Below are 21,825 nucleotides of genomic sequence, written 5' to 3'. Positions count from 1 at the left end.
AAATACATTTTAATAAAACTCTTTTGTTTTAACATAAACCCACTTTATTTTTCCACAATAATAACTTAAAATAATATTTATTTTATTTAATTATTAAAAATAATTTTGCAATATATATATATATATATATATATATATTTAATATAGGAAAACAAATATCAAGAAGTTACATTTGGAGTCATGTCAGAATTTTTTTGGGTACACTACATTTATGCATCCTATCTCACCATTATGTTATTTTTAAGATCTCTTATAACACATAAATATAAGTGATCAATTAATGAATTACTAATCATATGTGTTTAATATGAGGAAATATTGATGATGGAAGAGCGTGCGAAGATGAACTTGACTATTTCTAGAAAGAATAAGAGTCAAGCCAATGTGAAGGACAAGATTGTTGCTTGGGAAGTTAAAAAAAAAAAACAAAGAATCAAAGTGTTTCTTTTGAAATATGAAGTGACACATGAAGAAAGGCTACATGAAGTTTAAGAATTGACTTAAAAAGAAAAGTTCTCTTTTTGCATTTTTTTTGTTATGAATCTAATATGGTTGGTGTCAAGCCATTGGGATGTGCAATTTGATTTTAAGTAGTGATTTTTTTTTTAGGTTTAGAAAAATTTATATGTTTTAAGTTTTTTAAGAATTTAATTTTTGTTTCAAGACTTGCACCTTTGGGTTTTCTAAGAATTTAATTTTTGTTTCAGGATTTAGAAAACTTAGGAACACAACATATTTTTCCTAAAACTAAAATAAAATCATTACTTAAATCAAATTTCATGTCCCAATAGCTTTCATATGTGAACTTTTACTCCTGAATAGATGTATATTAATTGTTCATTTCCCATTGGTTTCCTTTGACTTTTCATACCATACAAGGTATTAGAAACATATATTGTTGAATTAAAATGAATCCATCATGTATCATGATTAACACTAACCATATTAGATTCATAACAAACAAATGTGAAATATCTTTCCTTTCAAGTCAGTTATTAAACTTTATACCACCTTTTTTCATGTCTCATTTTTGCAGAAGAAACACTTTAATTCTTTGTTTATGAGTTACTACTCAAGAATCTTACCCTTATTATTAACCTATTTATTATTATTCTTTTTGGAAGTAGTCAAGTCCACCTTTTCACCCTCATTCATTATCAATATTTTCTCTTCTTGGACATACATGGTTAATAACTCATTAGTTGATAACTTATCGTTATGTGTGTTGTAAGAGATCTTGTAAGGGACATATTGATGAGATAAGGTGCAAGAAATATAGTGTACCAAAAAAGAATTCTATGGCCACTACTGCATAAAAGGGCTTTAACATTGGTTCTGGAGGAGTCTCAATTGATGTTGAAACAACCATTGTTGAAGGTAGGCATTTTCAACATTGATTTTAAAATTGATGTTGAAAATCATTATTTACATCAGTTCCAGCTACAATTGATGTAGAAAGTGTCTTTACAATATCGATTTTTGGCAAAATCGATGTTGAATGTGCTTATAACATCAATTTTAAACCAACTGATGTTGTTTGCTTTTCAAATTTTTTAATAATAATAATAATAATAATAATAATAATAATAATAAGATTGCAGTCCTTTTGTGAGTTTGCAAGTGAATTGTCACATGCAATAAAAAAAACTCTACATATAAACCTATCACACACAAATCAAGCACATGCAATAAAAAGTTAATGCTTCGACCAAACATCTTAGAAGAAAACTAGCTTTCGACCATTGATTGTTTATGTTGAAAAACATTAATAACTGCTACCAACACAATTTATAGGGGCAAGTAAGAAATAACATACCTGCATCATAAATGCAACTACTAACACAATGATAAAAAGTGTGGCAGTCTCGAATAGTTGAAAATTTAAGTCCATTTCTTTTCCCATGCACCATCTAACAATTTTCAAGAAAGCAAGAACCATCAACTTTCTCCAATGATCATCATCTGATTAACTAATTTTAAAAAGTTAATAAACTCAAGAAATGTCCTCCTATGACAAGAAAAAATCCAAGATAGTTTAATCACAAAAAGATACAGTAAATGCATGCCTCAAATAACTTAATAACATTTAATAACAGTTCAAGGCCATACCACAAACATAGATATCTATATAGACAAAATCCAATAGCAACTGTGATAGTGATATCTTGAGGGGAGATTGAATCCATTAGCAGATTAACAATATTTGTAGGATAAAGAGTAGACTTTGAAAGCCACTTACAAGCTTGTCCTTCACGGAAAACATGATAGCACTGACATGTTCTACGACATTGCCTATAATTGAAAGCAAGATGACCAAAATAAAAGCCACAGACATATTCAATGACTCAAATGTCATATTTCCTTTTCTATGGAAGACTTTCAAATCTCCCATTAATCACATTTTGTTATATAGCATGGGTCAATGGGGACAGGACATGTATTCCTTTTGTCCTCTTCTCTCATCACCCAAAAGATATTTTAAATTATGATTGTAAAACAAATAGAATAGTAGTCATTTAGTAATCTGCTATAATGTTTTTCGGGGTGACACCTTTGTGCCATTATTGAATACTATGATTACAAGAGTGTAAAGCCTTAAAACACTCATTTTTGTTTCTTGCCATATCTTAAATACCAGCGTTCCACCACCAAAATTATCTCAGTCCAAAATCTTTTGATTCACTTAAGTTAGAGCCACTTTTTTTATTTTCAATTATCTTCAATAATTTTTTCTTAGAAGTCAAATGTTTATCACCCTTGAGTTGTCACCACCTAGTTCTTGGATTAGTAACTTAGTTTTCTATTTATAGCTCTAAAAAAAACATCAAGGATCAAGATATTATATTGTGAGTGAAACTCTTTTTTGAAATCATTTACAAACCTTGCAAATAAAATCAACAAAAATTAAGAAAATCAACAAATATAAAGGCTCAAATTCAGCAATCCATGAGAAAAGAAGCTATAGTGGTACAATAATAGAAATTAATGAGCAAGAAATTCTGAAAATGATATAGCTATACCCATATGGCCTCTACAAGGTATCCAGACAATATAGATACCTCTGTTGTCAAGATAGCAAGCCAGATTATTGCCTCCCATTGAGTTAATTCATGTTCTTCCTCATCAGAATTTTCCCCATTATCTCCTTCCTACATTATGAAGTGGGGAGATTATGTGAAAATGCACAGTTGAGTAATAAAGAAAAAAAGGCATTCAATAGGTACCAATTAACTCATAAATTCTTTTATATTTCAAAATATATGTAATAATTTAATATTCTGATCAACTTTAAAATAAAAAAAGGCATTTTAAACCCCCACTAGAAGAGTGTAATAATTTAATCAGGTGTCCCTTTCAAATTAGACACACACCTTTATAGTTTTTTTTTTTCAGAAGGTAGTATTCATTGATTATTGCCAGAGGGAGCAACAAAGTTTGTTTAATGCAACAAGTATTACCATTAGTTTGCAGAAAAATTGTTTTTCCTATAATAGCATTGCCTTAATTTTCTTTGTAGTATGTGATTGTAAGTATATCAGATGCAAACACAGTTGAGTAAACATGAAAGTGGACACTTCATAAACCAACCAAGGGAACCAAATAGGTGTAAAGAGACATTGTCAACTTATGCAGTTATAATGATGAGAATAAAATTAAGAACTCAAGAATTTATAGATGTTATATTTTAATAAAGATTACCTTGTACTAAGTCAACCATTGATTTGTAGGTAAGGTAGATTTTGAATTGCATTGTCCGAAATTGCCACTAAATGGACCTAAATCTTCATATTTAAGGCCAATCTAATATAAATTTACAAAAATATAAACTGTATTCTAGCTATGACTTCAACCAAAAAGGAAAAATGAAATTCAATTTACAGTATTTCAGTTGTATCTCTTCAGTTAATGGAGTCAACAAAACTCAAAACGAGAATACAAATAATTGGCTTTAGTTAGGCCGAGACTAACCTAGTATGTCCACTTGTTGAGGGAGAGATCAAGAGTATTGCCTTTCTTCAAACCTTTTAATACCATTGAGCCGGTGATCCCTACACCCCATGTGTCAAAAAAAGCTCCACAGTTCTGATGCAAGAAACTTCAACAAGGGCATTATTCTCGTGAAAAGCTTGCATTGCTAATCTTTCAGCATTCCTTGCCTCCTCAGAAGTTAATTTCTTTTTCTCTAAAGCCTTCTTCATGGCAAATTAGAGTCAAATTTTACATAACTACTGGCAAAGAAAAAATGAAACAATGTTTTCCAAAACTAGTGACAAGATTCAGGTTAAATTGTGGAACTAACGGAAGCAAGATAGTCCAATAACCCCCAATTTAACATTCAAACAAGCAGATTGTTTGGAGAAGTGCAAAGTATGCCACATTTTTGTAGCTAGAGAAGGGATGGAAGAAACTACATTGGCTTTGAGCTAGTTGATGATCTTCGATCTGAGGGCATCAATTAAATATCATAGGCTTATGCTGTCGAAAGAAATTGAGTAAATGAATCTGGTACATTAATTGGTCAACTAAAATTGAGCTGAAGTATGAACTGAAATGTATTAATATGCAGAAACAACAAGTACACACTATGCACCACGATCTTCATGTTGTGAATCACATTCACAACCTTAACCCAAAGGTTGTTAATACTCTTCGACGCTAAGGTCTCTCCTCCGTCATATGTAGTAATGAGCAATGACTAGCCTGGCTGCAGCGTCGGCAAAGTAGTTCCGATCGAAAGCTTCTCGAGGTCCATGATGGACAAGTAATAGTTTGGCACGATGTAGAACCTGACGTTGCTGATGTAAGTGTGCGAACCGGAAAAGATTGAAAGGTCGTCGACAGTGAACATGGTCATGTTGTTCAGCATCACGAGTTTTGCATACTTTACCTTCATCGCTAGGGCGAGGATGCTAAAGCTATTGTTGTGGAGACGAAGCATCACGTCTCGAAGCATTAGGAATACCTTCGCAACAATGTTGTTTGTGTTCCAATGGAGCATATCGGAGGTTACAGTGATGCAATGGTGAAGTGGGTTTGATGGGGGTTTCGAGAGAGAGAGGGGGTTTGAAGTGAGAGAGCGGGTTTCGAGATAGAGAAGGGGGTCTTTTTAAAAAAAACCTCAACATCGGTTTTTTAAAAATCGATGTTCTCTAAGCACTTACAACATCAGTACTTAAAAAAACTGATGTTGAAATGAGAATCTTAACATCGATCAAGTTTTTTAAAAAATCGATGTTCAGTGAGTATTTATAACATTGGTTTTTTTAATAACTGATGTTAAAATTGTCTTGTTAATCAATGTTAACGATGACATTTTAATTAGAAAAATACCACCGCGCATTTTGTAACATCAGTTTTCATCATAACCGATGTTAACAAGGATATGTTAAAACTTATTTTTGTAGTAGCAGGTAACGATTCCATGCATGGTAACCGCAAACCTTTTAGTTAAGTCACTATATCCCTTATGTTCATGATCTGATCACGCACAACTCTTATCCCATTGAGCTTCATGGATGAGAACTACACTGTAAGGGTGTTTGTAAGAGACTTGTCAGATTAGATTAGTGAATTGCTCACCAATAGCCTTCAAAAGATCTCTAACATTATTATGTTGTTCGATGGAACCTCAGATACTATCAAATATCTTGGTCTTTATGAACATCACATAGAGGTGATTAGACCTCACTTTTCATAAAGATTAACATTTAGAATGTTGTTTTGAGTAATACCTGGTGGTTCATCATTTCTAATAACATAATTCATGTCTATCTAGTCTAAATGAAGAAGAATTTTTTATTCCTCCTAAACCTTATAATTATGACTTCTTAATTCGGAAATACAACAATTAATATTAGAAATATCCACATATTGCATAACTACGAAGGCCAAAATTTCATACTTGTTATTCATAATTTGAGACTAAAATAATGTCATTTACCAATATAGATTATGTTTTAGTTTATGAATATAGAGACATTAAACTTTGTGTTAAAGTTTTATTCAATTAGACTCATCATATAATTTTATGAAAAAATAATCAAATTATGTTCATTTTGTTGATTCCTATTGCTAGATTCATAATTTTAATTTGACATTTGGTCCTAATAATCCATACAAATATAATATAATTATAATGGTTAGATTTCATTATATAACACATGATTAGTTATAAACTGGAAATATAAATATCTTGGTTAAAAAATGAATTATAAATATCCCAAAATATATTTTTATCAATAAAATAAATTGAAACTTCTATAAAAATAACACATAAATATGTCTGTTTCTGTCATTTGATATTTTTCAGCTATTCAAACAAATAATTTTGTAATGTAAGCTAGCTTAATAACTTTCTATAGCTACTAATTACCTTATTAGCTTCAAGCTAGTACATCATTAAGTGTTTTTAGTACTTCCTTTATCCCTAATTATAAGACTTATTAACTAATTCATACATATTGAAAAATTGGTTAGTTTAGTTATTAACATTAAATTTGTCTATAATATTAATATTTTTTAAAACTACTCTTAAATAATTAATGTACAGAGAAAAAGTAATAGTAGTGCAGTTATAATTTTTAAAACTAAACACTTCAATTCTCCCATTCTCCAATTCTCATGAGAGAAAGAGTCAATTCATAACATTTATTATTTATAAACTAAAATAATTAACGATATTTTGGTCAAAAAATATTTAGTGCAAGGTACAATTAGAAAATAGTCTAATAACAAGCATAAGGAAATTTCAAAATAATATTTTATATTTAGGGAGGAAAGAAATACTATTTATAATTAGAATTAGAGTATGTATTTTATCAAAAATGTTATTTGATTTCATAACAAAATTTTGTGTTATTTATTATTGCTTATTTCTCTCTTTAATTTCATAACAAATTTATAAAATAATAAAATAAAGTATATTAGATTTTTTACATGCTTTTTATTGATGATATAATTTTGGTTGAGGAATCCAAAGAAGCATTTAACTCAACTTCAAGTTTGGAGACAAACTTTAGAAACAAAGAGTTTACACTAAAATAGAAGTATGTTCTTTGTAATTTTTACAAGAAATAAGAACAAAATAATTTGGAAGTAAATATTGGGGAGAGGGGAGATGTCATATGGCAGGTTTCTAAATTTAAATATCTGATGTCAATTTATCAAAATGATAGAGATATTAATGAGGATATTACAATCAAGAGATAGGCCGGATGAACTGAATGGAGATCAAAATGCATCATAGATTATTTGTTGTGCCAAAGTACTTATCAAATTCAAGGGTAAGTTTGATCATATTGTTGTACATCCAACTTTGCTCTATGAACCCCATATATTATCATGGCCTGATTTTCTTTTTCATGAAATTTTTTCAGTCAAAAACTAAAAAACTAACAATTAACATTTGTCGATAAAAAACTCTTTGATTGTAAATATTAGACTTTAAAGGGACAATAAGATAAAAAGGTTACAATCAAAATGATATTAATGATAGAGATATTAATGAGGATATTACAATCAAGATATAGGTGGGATGAATTGAATGGAGATCAAAATGCAAGGGTAAGTTTGATCAAGATATTTGTTGTGCCAAAGTACTTATCAAATTCAAGGGTAAGTTTGATCATATTGTTGTACATCAAACTTTGCTCTATGAACCCCCTATATTATCATGGGCTGATTTTTTTTTTTTTCATGAAATTTTTTTCATTCAAAAACTAAAAAACTAACGATTAACATTTGTCAATAAAAAACTTTTTGATAGTAAATATTAGACTTTAAAGGGACAATAAGATAAAAATGTTAGAGTGAAAAAAAATGAGAAAGTTAAGATAAATATGTGATCATACAAGAAAAAACAAGACACAAATGATTGTACATAAAGAGTAAGTGGTGCAACACAAATTGAAAAAAAAAATGTAAGAATACAAATTAAGGTGATTTTGACAAATATAAAGAAGGCTCTATGAGGTATTAATGAGAAGAATAGTTTTTTTGGTTTGTTGTTTGATGAAGAGGACGAGAGGAAAATTAAGAATGACATTTTAGATGGTTAAGATGGATTTCAAAGTAAACAATATCTCTGAAACTTTGGTCTTTAGTTGAGTCAATGGAATTGTGTGATCCATGCATGTAACCAATTTTATCTAATGGGATACGATCCTCTTGTTGTTGGTTGTAAAAAATATATTGAATGAAATTAATAGCAAATATTACCTTCAACTTTTTAATCATCAATAAAAAGCAACAACATTTTGTCTAAACAATTATATTTTAAAAAATAATGAATGTAATAGAACCCCTTTTTATTTAATGAAAACTTTACACACACTACTAGAAAAGCTCCTTTCTAAGTTGGTTAAATTCAACTTTCTAAGTCAGTTTTGACCTATCGTCAAAGTGCGTGTCGTAAATTGTTGAATACTCTAAGACGATGGTTCCGCAATCGTTTTAGAAAGTGGAACATTCTAAGACGATTATATCCATAAAACCTTTGTAGAATATTTTACCTTTTAAGACAGGTTTTGATCCAAACATGTCTTAGAATGAGGTACATTCTAAGACGATTTTGGGACCATACCCATCTTAGAATGTCCAGCATTTTACGACGGTTTTTGGGTCATAACCGTCTTAGAATCTTTTACATTCTAAGACAGTTTTTGGGTCATAATCGTCTTAGAATGTTTTAGCATTCTACGACGGTTTTTAGGTCATAAACATCTTAGTAAGCTGAAAAGTCATTAATGGTGCAAAATATCATTGTACGCTACCTGAAGCTCTGTTGAAGATTCTCATGATACACATCAACCCCTTCTACCCATAATTTTGTCAGGTGTTCAATCAAGGGAGCAAGATAGACATCAATGTCATTTCCTGGCTGTCTTGGACCGGCTATCATCATATACAACATAATGTATTATCGCTTGATGCATAACCAAAGAGGAAGGTTGTAAATCATCAGCAAAACAGGCCATGAACTATGGTTGTAACTCAAGTTACCAAAATGATTCATTCCATAGGAAGCAAGACCAACCCTTAGGTTTATGGGATCCTATCAAATTTTGGATACAACTGATCAATTGTCTTCCATTGGGGAGAATCAATAGGATGACGGAGCAATCCATTATTTGTCCTCCAATCAACATGTCATGTTAGGTTTTTTGTGTCATGTGCATTAGCAAACAATCACTTAAACCTTGGTATTATTGGAAGACACCAACACACCTTTGTTGGACGATCGTTGTATGTGGTTGCATCATCACTGCATTCATCATACTTCACTTTGTAGCGTGACACCCCACATGTAGGGCAGTTGCGCATTTGGGCAAATTGATTTCTATACAAAATACAATCATTAGGGCATGCATGTATTTTATGGTATTCCATACCCACGAGACATAATATCTTCTTCGCCTTGTAATGATTCTTGGGTAACATGTTATCTACATCAAGTGTATTCTTCAATAACAAAAGTAATTCAGTGAAGCTTTTGTCACTCCACCCAAATCTTGCCTTTAAGTTCACCAAAGCTAACACCCCCGATAACCGTGTGAAGGTTGTGCATCCTAGATACAATGGTTTCTTAGAATCAGTTTCTAATTTTTCGTAATAAGGTGCATGCGTTTTCCTAAAACCCTCTTGTCCAAGATTACATATCATGTCTTCTATACGATCACCGACTTGTACATCAACTGCCTCAGTAGGAGGGACTATTGACATTTGTGGTAACTCACTATGCCATATCCATTTTGTATAAGTAGGATTGATACCATCACATATAAGATGTGCTCTAATGTCATTCAATGATTGTCGTTGCCCATTTAGACATTTAACACATGGACACAAATATTTTCCACCCATTTCTGGTGCATTTTGTTGGGCAAATTACAAGAATTTTTCAACCCTGTTCTCATACTCGTGAGTTATGCGTGGTGCTTTCATCCAACTTCGATCCATGTTTGGTGTACTGTCATATGGGATAGATTATCCAATATGCATGAAAACCTCTCTTTTTTCATAAAAAGGTGTGACCCTATCCCATTTGGGAAGACAATTTTTTACTTGATTCATACGTACAAGTTAAGACAGTTATGTTAAATTTGATGAAATTTTGGTATCATTTCGCTTTGGTCTCCAAGTCCACGACATGAAAGCGGTGACATCAATTCACCACAATCATGTATGCACCCGAAGAATAAAGCAACATGCACTAAATCAAAATTTAGTCAAAATTAACACAACATACTTAACCTATAAGTAAGAATTAAGTAAAAAAAAAATAGTCTTCCCAAATTGTCCAAACGGACAATTCAAGATTCAATACAAGGATTAATCCAAACTGCCCGCATTAATCGTTGTATTCAATCTTAAATAGGGAACTATGGTTTGCTCACAATGCAGAAAAATGTAATATTAAACAACAGTCACATGTGAACAACAAATGTAATAATTAACGACACAAGTGTCAAAATGACATACATACCTCGAAAGATGTTGCTAACAAACGTTGAGTGTGGTAACGACAGTGATTATTAGATGAGTGTATGTTCAGTCAACCAAGAAGAAGTTATTCGGTAGCCTTAACAGACGATACACGGTTTAATAGTACTACCTACAAACTATACAAATTGTTTAACACCAAAGTAGGAGTACAATTGTCAAAACAAAATTAATTCAAACACACAGACGACATATGTATTTGTCATCCACAAAAAGGAGTGGATATGGCTTTTCAACGGACCACATTTCTGTAACTGGTCATTAAACTACAACAAATCATGTTAATAAGCAATACATATGACACGGCTTTTACTTGCCTACCTTTATTATGTACAATAATTGGTTTGTGATCATAAGGTTACACACTTTTGTTAACAAAGACAATAACTACATATGTTATTTTGGGGGTCGTGGGGGAGGGAGTTGACAAAAAGTCTTTAACATAGAAATACAGGAGGGTGTGACAAAATTGTTTATTTCATTATTTAGGAAGGAGGACTAGATGTCATTGAAACCTATGTTTTTTGGAAAGGCCATCAACTTTCTCCAACCAATGTAAGTAATTTAGAAGCAATACATAGGCCATGCTTCGATAAACTTCTCCCTATGCACTCATGGGAGAAGAAATAAAAATGTTAATGTTTTTAGAGAAACTCTTTAACTACCTACTTCTCCAAAAGCTGAAATACATAACTTCATTTTAATATGAAGATGAGTAAAGTTCATTTCATTTTGCCTTTCTTATTTTCTTCTCCACTTGTAGACAAGATTATTAGTTGTAAGATACATGGATTCATAGATAGATACTATTAGGGCTTACAGTGTGAATTACAAATTTTTTCAGACTCTCCCCTCTCACTTGTTGTGTAGTGTTACTTTGGAGGAAGGTTTGATGTGGTCAAGTTTTCCCAGACTATTGAGGAGGCTGGGCTATAGTTGATTCTTCGAATAGGCCCATTTGTTGTTGCATAATGGAATTTTGGGTCAGTCGTCATCATCATCTTTGCTATTTTTTTTGGCCAACAATAGGAGAGGGAGTATGTAAAAGAACTAAACACAGCTATAAGTTTCAGTAGTGTATGCTGGAGGAATTAATTAACATGAGTAATTCATATTTCATTATTTAGGGCAAATCTTCTCTCAGGGTCCAAGGCTTGCAATTATAGGAAGCTTTCTCACCTGCAAAGTTTGGTTCTTTCCTCTAATAACCTCATTGGTCAAATTACAACTTCCATTTTTTACCTCACAAACATGTCAACATTTGCAGCAAATGTAACCTATATCTATGTATCTTTACAATTTGGTTTTTCTACTATCCACTGGGGTTACATGTTCCCGAATTGTATATATTTTTATTTCTTTTGACTTTATTCCTACTAAAAAAATTAAGCTTTTGAAGAACAACAACTATTTCGGTATAATTTTGTGGAGATGAAACTACAATATGGAATGTCAAGTCTAAATGGCAAGGCCGTGATATTAACAACAACAACAACATAGAGGATAACATTAGTTTTTATTATTAAATTATTGATATTTAAAGGATGCATGGTGGTGCAGTGCACAAAGCTATTGAAGCCAGCCAAACAATCTACATCCCTTTGTTGTGTTGTGCAATTATGACTTGAAATTACAAATAAATAAAATGTTATTTTTTTTCTCTGTTTAGTTCATGTTGTACTAACAAGTTGGCACCAAAGCTATCTTGTTAAGGTGTTGTGAGTTAGAAAAAAATGACTGAGCCTACATAGCACCAGCTAAAACCTGTTGTTGATGGTCACAATTATCATATTTGGGCAGGTAGAGCCTATAATAGAGACATACCTAGAGGCAATTGGTTTTTGGAAAGCTGCACAAGAGAACTATCCTGTTGTTCCTTTGCCAGATAATCCAACAGTGGCTCAGATTAGAAACGGGAAGGAAAGCAAAGCTAGAAATGTACAAGCAAAGCTAGAATATTTTTTGCTATTGAACAACAAAATTCACTTGGATCAGCATTGGGAATTTGACAGTTCCTCAAGGATGAATGTGAAGGAAAACAAATAATAAACATGCTGGAAGTGTTGAATCTGGTTACAACATTTGAGATACAAAAATTCAACAAGTCAAATAATGAAGATTCAAGAGTATGGCAATAAACTTCTCAACATTGCAAATAAGTAAGATTGCATGGCTTTCAATTTTCTGATTCTAAAATGGTTAACAAAATACTTATTAATGTTCTTCAAAGATTTCAAGCCACAATCCATTCTTTAAAATACATAAGATCTGTCTAATATTACCTTAATATAACTATTAAATGCATTAAAATGGCACAAGAAAAAAGTAGAATTGTGAGAAATGCCTAACTCTAAAGAGGGTGTTGTCCAAGTTTAGATAAAAGATTGATGAGGAAGAACAACAATGAGAAGAAGACTGACAAGGCTGACAACAACAACAACAATATCGATTGGATTTATCCATCATGTCCATACTAAAAAAACAAGAATCATCCACAAAGAAGGTGTTGGTTGAGGCCTAATGTTGACTGCATGATAAGCTTTGGATGCATAGACCATGTAATAGTTATAGTGATTCATGACTAATTTATAGTGGCAACAGAAACCACATGAGCAAAACCTATTACAAGGTTTCCTCCAGCAACAGAGGGTCTATTTTGTAGCTACAACAAGGTCTTTTATATGAACCTTATACATGTTTGTAGGGGAGAATTTCTTGCTACATGTTTAACATCATGTACTAGTTCTCCTAGTTTTATCTAGTTTATTTATTTTCTTACGAGCAAAATGACTTCTCCAAGTGTATGGACCATACATCATAACATCACTAAGTGTCTGTCGTCTTGTCAAAACGGCACACAAACAAGCGAACAACCCACTACTAGCTCTGATCTCAAAACGACATATTTTCAGTCAGTGCCCCTCTTTCATCAATCTGGATTTGTTGCCAGATGCTTGTGACACTTTTCATGTAAGGAATTAGTTTTTCTTGTTATAAAAAGAAAAGATACAAAAAAAATTCAAACATTAGTTATCACATTATTGAAATATTAATTCCTTTGGATAAACTTAACTCTCGAAGCTTTGATATTAGTAATGATAGTTCTTTTTTGATTTTTCACATTTATTTTTTTAAGCAATCTTTTTAAAAGCATAGAGTACTAACATTTGTCTCCCCAAAAGTTTGAACTTAACTCACCGTATTATTATGAAAGAACCCCCTAGACTTCACTCTAGTACCTCCAGTAAAATGATAAAATTAATATGACCACAATAGAATTGTGTGGGGATGGAAACTTAAATAAGAAACTAAAAATGAAGTGGAAACAAAAGAAAAAAAAATTGCCCGCATATAATAATATTCCAACATCTCTAACTCTCAACACAACACATCACATTCCGAACTCGCAAGTCTTGCCAATGAAACATTATATTCCAACCTCTCTCTCTCATCCCTTGCTATTCTTCTTCATCACTCTTTTCTTCGATCTTCTCCCCTATAATAATATAATAATATTACCAACACAACACTCACAAAAACAACAGATAAGTAGCCAGAACAAGAAATCCTTTGACACATTAATCACTTTCTTTAAGGAAACAAATTAACATGGGAGGAAGAGATCACATGGGATGGCTACACACCCTTGTTTGGTGACCATAATTTGGCCATCCATAGAGATGGCAAATCAGTTCACCTTTCACTTGATAAAAGAAGAGGTTTTCATTTTTTTTTCTTCTTCTTATATGATGCATTTATTTTTATTTTATTTTCTCAATTATTCTGAGTTATGATTATAGGTTCTGGATTTGTGTCTAATGACCTTTACCTTCACAAGTATTTCAGTGCCTCGATCAAGTTGTTTGCAGATTACACCACTGGAGTTATGGTCGCATTTTATGTAAGTAATGGCTTCTAATGCATGATGATCAAATAAAAATCATACCTTTCTTATTGTAATTTCAAACCCTTTTTACATAATTTTAATCATCCATCATAATTTGTTAGAAATTGTACATGTTTTCCTTTTTCTTCACTCATTCATGAAAAATGATCATTCATATCAATTTGCTTTTTTTTTTTTCATTTTTTCCAATTAGCTAAGCTATTAATTGAGGAATTTCTAGAAGATGTTTTGAAGCTTGCTTGTAAATAATGCGTTATGAGAACAAAAAAAGAAAGCATATTGCTTTCAGTTTCATTTTCTTCATGAGGTTACTAATGGGGACAAAAAAATATTTTTTTTTTCAGTTTTTAAGGGAAACTCCAATGTATGTTTGTATTATTGAAATTAAAACGCCAGTTAGTTTGTTTGTCTCGATTTTCCTTTTTTTTTTAACTCCTTTCCCCAGAAGATAGGGGGCACGAGTCATTTTAATTTATTCCTAACATTTTTCTGCTACAAATGTCAAACGGTGACATGTTCTAGATCAACCATGAGTTTTTGGGGAACATTAGAGGCAAAGACTGGAGGATTCAGACCAATGTTTATGGTAATGGAAGCATCGATATTGGTAGAGAGGAAAGATATGGCTTATGGTTTGATCCTACTGAGGATTTCCATCAGTACAATATTCTTTGGACAAATTCTAAGATCATGTATGTATGATGCAATCTATTTGAATCCCACATGCCATATTTGGTTATTACAACACTTTCAACCACATGGGGAGAAACTCCAGAATATTGGACACTTGGCTAATGTAACCATAGGTAGGTTGGATGGATAAGACTAAAGACAAATGTTAGCAGAGATATGATTAGAAACTCCCAAATCCAAGGACAGAGCGACAAAAACATTGGTAGTTGACAATACAGGTTGATAGGCAACATAATATGCTCATATGTAGTGGCAGAGATAGAAATAGCAGCCAATTTTGGAGTTTGAAAAGAGCAACGAATCTGTTTGAATAATATTGGCAATGCATTGTGGTTTTCCATTGAATTCAAAGAGTAAATGACAAAAGACTTCTTTGGGAAAGCAAGCAGAGAATAGAACCAGTCTTGAGTATGTCATGTGCATTAGCAGACTTGTTTGAAGGATTTAGAGGCACCATTTTTCTTTGACAACTCAATGGTGGCAGAGGATGAATCTAATCTAGTGATGACATTTGACTAGAAAATGAAAAATATAATTTGACAAACATGTTGATAAACAGGTATGATGCATCAATGATAATGAGCACAAACAACACAATGCATGATTAAACAATGAAGCCTTGACCTTCTGACCCCTCGAATCGTAAACCAACAAACACAATGTCACAGGCAGCAAATTGAAATGGTTGTTATCAATGCCAACTTTTACTTTTAATTTTAAATCTTGAATTTCCCGAATACAACTAAAAGCATGTGAGTGACTGAAAAACAAAAATGTAAGTCATAAATTCAACTAATGTTATCGCATTCAAAATGAGACAGAACAATATAGGGCAGTGCAACACAAAAACATTTCGACAGTGAGTCTTCCACATTGCATATGGTACAAAGTGACTTACAATGGATAAGGTAAATCAATTAAGACATACAAAATTTGATAAAACTAGTTATTGTGTCTATCAATTTGGACCGCTTTAGAGTTGAGTTTACCAATAGAAGAAGGAGTAAACTCTTAGCAATACTTCGACATTGCCAGAGTAAAATGCACTTACCTGGCTGACGATGACCAGGCGCGACACCGGGGACACACACGAACGGGACGCCAAACTGGGGCACGAGCTATAGGACCGAGGACACGAACAACAGCAACGTGGGACACAAGCTCTCAACACAGGGTGTTTGAGCGAGAGTGATGTGCCAAATTAATTAGGGTAACAAAAACGACGACGGTCCTTTAGCCAAAATCGTCTTCATTTAAGTTTCTCATAATTACAAAAATATCACCGTCATACATTTTAAGACGATTCTATAAAATCATCTTAGAATGTACGATGCAAAAACAAAATACATTGTCCCTAATTACAAAAATACCACAGTGTCACATTCTAAAACGTTATTTATAACCGTCTTAGAATGTGCATCGTAGAAATACTATTTTTCAGTAGTGACAATTTCAATAAATTTCAAGTAATAACGAATGTATTAAAAAGAAAATATCATTCATTTAACATTTTTGCTTGAAATTCTATGGTTGTGCTAGTATTGTTTTTCCTTGTTATGACTAACGAGCTTGTGCTTGCCCTATCGTTATTTTACTTTCCCTTTTGTCCATACTAGTTAATAAAGAAATTGAGGAATTGGCTATCTACTGCAGTGTCATTTTCACTCTCGCATTGCTGACTTAAGTCAGTTCAGTGGTTATTGGCGATATTTTGCATTTCTAGTAGCTAAGATCGTGATTCTTTTATTTCCAAAATATTCCATTTACCATATATGTGCCTCTTTGGTTCTATTTTTGAGAAAGTTTAAATCATGTCCAAACAATGGTTATGAATATGATAGTTTTTTCAGTAATGAATAAAATATCCGTACAAAACACCTTTTTATTTTATCTTATTTTTATATTTGGAGCCCACAACTAATAATGATTCAATGACATGGATGCATTTATCATCTGTATTCTAGTGCACCCTATTATTTGGATTGTGGATATAAGGAGAAATGTTTGCGTGGGGGCTAATGCACTAATGCACTAATGCGCTATGCAGGATGCTATTGTTAGGAGCGAAAGTGATATGTGCATAGAACATTTTAAGTTGAGTCCGCACAAAAATACAATGACTGTTTGAGCGAGAGTTTATGAAGTTAATTTTGAAAGAAATAAAATTTGTGAAATTGATTATATATATGAAGTAAAAAAATCTACATGTATGATGAGTATTTTTATTATATAAACAAGTTATACAGTAATAAACTTTGGTATACAATTTTTTATTTTAAAAAAATATGTAAAATTACTTCAAATGAAAAATTAATTATAAATTCAAAATGAATTCTTTAATGTGAGACAAAACGTACTGAGTATTTACTTAAATCACATTAGTTCATATTCCAATCTGATTTTAGAAAATTTAACATGAAATAAACATGTAATATATTGAACATGCAAACGTAATTTTAAAAATTCTAATACATACGTCTAGATTCCAAAACACAAAATAAATAAATAAAATAGCATGATATAACATAGGTGGTTAATAATCTTGTTTATTAAGAATACGATTATGAATTCAATTCCTGATTCATACACATGAAAAACATATGTTTAAATAGGTTAATTCGTTAGATAAATCTCAGTATCTCAGGAAATTGATCTTTGATTTTTAATTTAGCTAAGAAATACCTTGATTAAAAAAATAGAATTTATTACTATAAATGAAAATATATAAAAAATACTTTGTAGCTTTCCAATCCAAATATCCACTAAACTTGTTTGTTGCTAGATACTGGATGAAGATAATTGATTATCATGATACACACAAAGAGTTAAATAGTAGCACTTATAACGGTAAACGAGGGTGACGCGGCCGACAAGGCTTTTTTTAAAAGTTATTTTGTTTTCATATTACTATATTTTATAGTATTTTTTATTTATTTTTATCTATCTTATCACTCATTTTACAATGATTTTCTCTTCTCTTTTTTTAAATTTATTGTGAAAAACAAGAGTAAGAATATATTTTTTTAAGAAAAATATAAGTGAAAAATAAGAATCTTTTTAGAAAACTCATATTTGAAGTGTGTAGTTAAAAAGGTATTTATTTTATTTAAATTAAAGTATATTATTATAATTCATAAAAATTAAAAATAAATATATTTGAACTTGTATAATTTACAAATAAAATTTTTAAAAGACTTAAAAAATCATAATTAATTTTGTAATTTCAAGTTTAATTTGCATGTTGTTCCTTTTAGTTTGAAATTCTCACCGGGCAAATATAACTTTGAATCTCAATCAATTTGAGATGAGATGAATATTTTTGACATAAGTTAAATATTGAAAAAGCTCTTTCAATGTGTATTTTTTTATTCATCAAATTCAACTCATTTAAAAAGTTGTCGATATAAGTGATATCATCTTGGATTAAAGAGTCTTATAAATAAATAAAAAATATGAACAGAGATTACTTATCGATAAAGTCTGATAAATATTATAATAATAAAAAATATTTCAACGCTAAGACATGATTTAAAAGAAATCCGGGTCTTTAGTAATTAGACCAATAGATATTAGTTAATTTACAATTTTTTCCATTCTCTCTCTTCTTAATTATAGCTTTTTTTGTGTTTTTTTTCTACTAAAAATGTAGTTGTAGTTCTCTATCCTATAGTTGTGAGAAAATCATTATGATTTTATTAACAAAGTGTTTAATTGAAACGAAACAGTGAGGGAGCTACTGAGGGGTGTTCACAATGCAGTATGATTCGGTTTTTAAATAAAAGAAAAATAAAATATGTTTGATTTTCTTGTAAAATTTAAAAAATATTTATTTGGTCATTACAAATTTTTTTATATTAATTTGGTTTCTGTAAAAAATAAAATATATTTTTATTGATTCTAGTGATAATTTTTTTAAATGGTGATCTAAGGTGACTATTAGATTTATACGAATAATTAGATTAGAGATGAACAAAAAATCTGTGATAATTAAAATCCTTAAAAATTATAATTTTTTATTATTTTCTAAATGATTTTTTCACACTATTTGATCAAATTAGGGAGAAGATGAAGCAACAATGGCTTCTAGTGTCTTCTGATAGTATTTAGGAAGATAGAGAGAAAATAATTAAGTTTTTCAATCAAGTTAGAAAATCGTCTAACAAGTTATTATTAAGGATTAACAAAAATATATTTTATTTTTGCAGGTATCAAATTAATACAAAAAATTTTGAAGACAAAATAAATACTTTTCAAACTTTACAAGGACCTCAAACATATTTTATCTCCATTTTTTTCATCAAAAACCAAACCATACCACCTTGCGAACACCCCTAACTTTGTCCCTTTTTTTACTACAATATCATCTATGATTTATATACTTTATTTTCATCTTTTAAATCATATTATATGAAAAAATAATAATAACAATTTGTAAAGCTTGTTAATATGCTAAATATTCTATGATAAAAAATTTACCAATTTTCATATATTTTAAATCAAACATATCCTGAAAAAGTTGTATGAAAAAAAAGTAGTGTATGTTATATAAATTTTATATACATAATACTATAAAACACTATGAGATAATATTATAAAACACTATGAAACACAAGTAATATACAAAAAAAAAACATATATAACACTAATTAAAGTAGTATATAAGGATTGTGATTTGATTTGGTTTGAAAAACATGAATTGCAGTCAATCAAACCGATCAATTTGAGCACAAAATCATTTAAATAAATCAAAATATTATCAGTTTAATTTGATTTTTAGTATTTTTTTTAAAGTGGTTTTCTGTTGTCATTTTGGAACGATTTGAACCCTAGAGGGAGCTAGAGGAGGGAGAGATTTTTGTGATTTTTTCTTATTTGATTCAGAAATTTATAAGGAAGAGAAGACGAGGATTAGTAGAAGAAAAATGATTTATAATATTTAAAACAAGTTAATTGAATTAACTTAAGATGTTATTTTTTGTATATGTTTACCCATTTATGTATGTGCCATCTTCTTTTTTATTTGGCCATATTTTTAAAATACGATTTTACATACAAGTACAAATTTCAAAATTTATACTTGTAAACTGCCACTACTACAACAGACACAACCTACATCGGTTAAATTGGTCATTCTACATCGATTATGGACCGATGTTGTAAAAGATGTCGTAAAAAAGAGGTTGGTGTTCTACGACGGTTGCAAAGACCGATGTAGAATGACGTTAATTCTACAACGATCGCTTGGTTGGACCGATGTAGGTTGGCTTCTATTCTACTACGGTCCCTTGGCGTGGATCGATGTAGAATTCCATAATTTAACATCGGTTGTCTAGTTAATCGATGTAGAATGTCAGTCATTCTACATCGATTTTTCAGATAACTGATGTAGGATATTCATAATTCAACATCGACTGTCCTAATAACTGATGTTGAATCATTATTTTTATTTTTATTTTTTTCGTATTTCTTCATCAATGACAGTAACAATATTATACCTGCAGTCACAAAACTAATCACTTTATCAACAACAATTTCTGTATAACCGCTTTTAAAAAGTTGGATTTAATTTTAAAAATGTCACCGCTTATTTTTCTACATCAGTTTTTAAAAATCGACTTAAATTTGACAATGTTAAAACATGTTTTTTTAGTAGCATGCTACTTATGATTTAATGTTTAATATCAATTATTTTTTCGTTTCAAAATAATTATTATTTATGATTTTATATATTATAATGTGACATCGGGCCTTGGACTTTAGTATCTAATTATCTTGTCGGATTTTGTTTTCATGTTTCTTTTTTGATAGTTTTATTTAACCATTTGTATAGTATGGTTTTTGGAGTGGCAATGATGTTTAAACTATTTATGTTCATTTTCGATATTTGGATTTGAGGTGAGACACATGTGTGATGTTCTTTTACCGCAATTTTTTTAAAGAAAATTGTCGTATTTACTCCTTTATTTTAATTCTGAAATGTTAATCAGGACTGTATGTTTCTCGAAGCAGAAGGATGCCGCAATATTAGTTTGTACAAGCATAATAATATCATCTCAATGATATATAAGATTTTTTGTTATTTTGTATCTCCTTTTCTTAATATCCTTTTTACAGACCTTTTATTAGTATGTTGTTCTTTTAATGAATCGTCAACGATGAATAGTACTATATATTAAAAATTTTATGACTTCTACAATTTTGTAACACCTCTGCAACACGTGGTTGTATATTTAGCATGAACGTGCATGTCCACGCAATTTTAATCTAATAATTAACATTAATTCTTTTTACTTTTACTGAACATTTTCATATGATATATCACCTCCATCTCTTTTTATGATATTTTTTTATTAGTAAAAATTAAATATTTAACGATTAGACTACTTGAAATTTCTTTATAAACAATGCATAAGTTATCTTTTCTTTGCCATTATTGCTTGATTCCAAAATATTAAACATTATGCATCCATCTATATCAACATTCTAAAGACTTTTAATGTGTAGCCAGAATATGTGGCTATACTTTTAATAGGGATCGATAGGTCGTATTCATCTTTTAAGTTGGAACAAATATACCTTTATAAATTTCTTGGCTCATAATGAAGATATTAAATTGCTAGAATATGGCCCTGGGACAAACATTTCTTTCGATATATAATTTTTCAAATTCTGAATTTTTGCCAGGCTAATTTAGCTCCACGAAGGGCTTCTATAGCCAACTCAAA

General features: G+C 30.6%; 1 pseudogene; it reads left to right on the top strand.

Moving 5' to 3' along the window:
- Positions 1 to 9,436: 9,436 nt before the first annotated feature.
- LOC114396991 lies at positions 9,437 to 15,109 on the top strand (annotated as a pseudogene).
- Positions 15,110 to 21,825: the final 6,716 nt, after the last annotated feature.

Source organism: Glycine soja, chromosome 18, assembly GCF_004193775.1.
Source record: "Glycine soja cultivar W05 chromosome 18, ASM419377v2, whole genome shotgun sequence".
Taxonomy (NCBI): domain Eukaryota; kingdom Viridiplantae; phylum Streptophyta; class Magnoliopsida; order Fabales; family Fabaceae; genus Glycine; species Glycine soja.
Note: the sequence above shows the minus strand (reverse complement) of the source record. Positions and strands in the feature narration are given on the sequence as shown.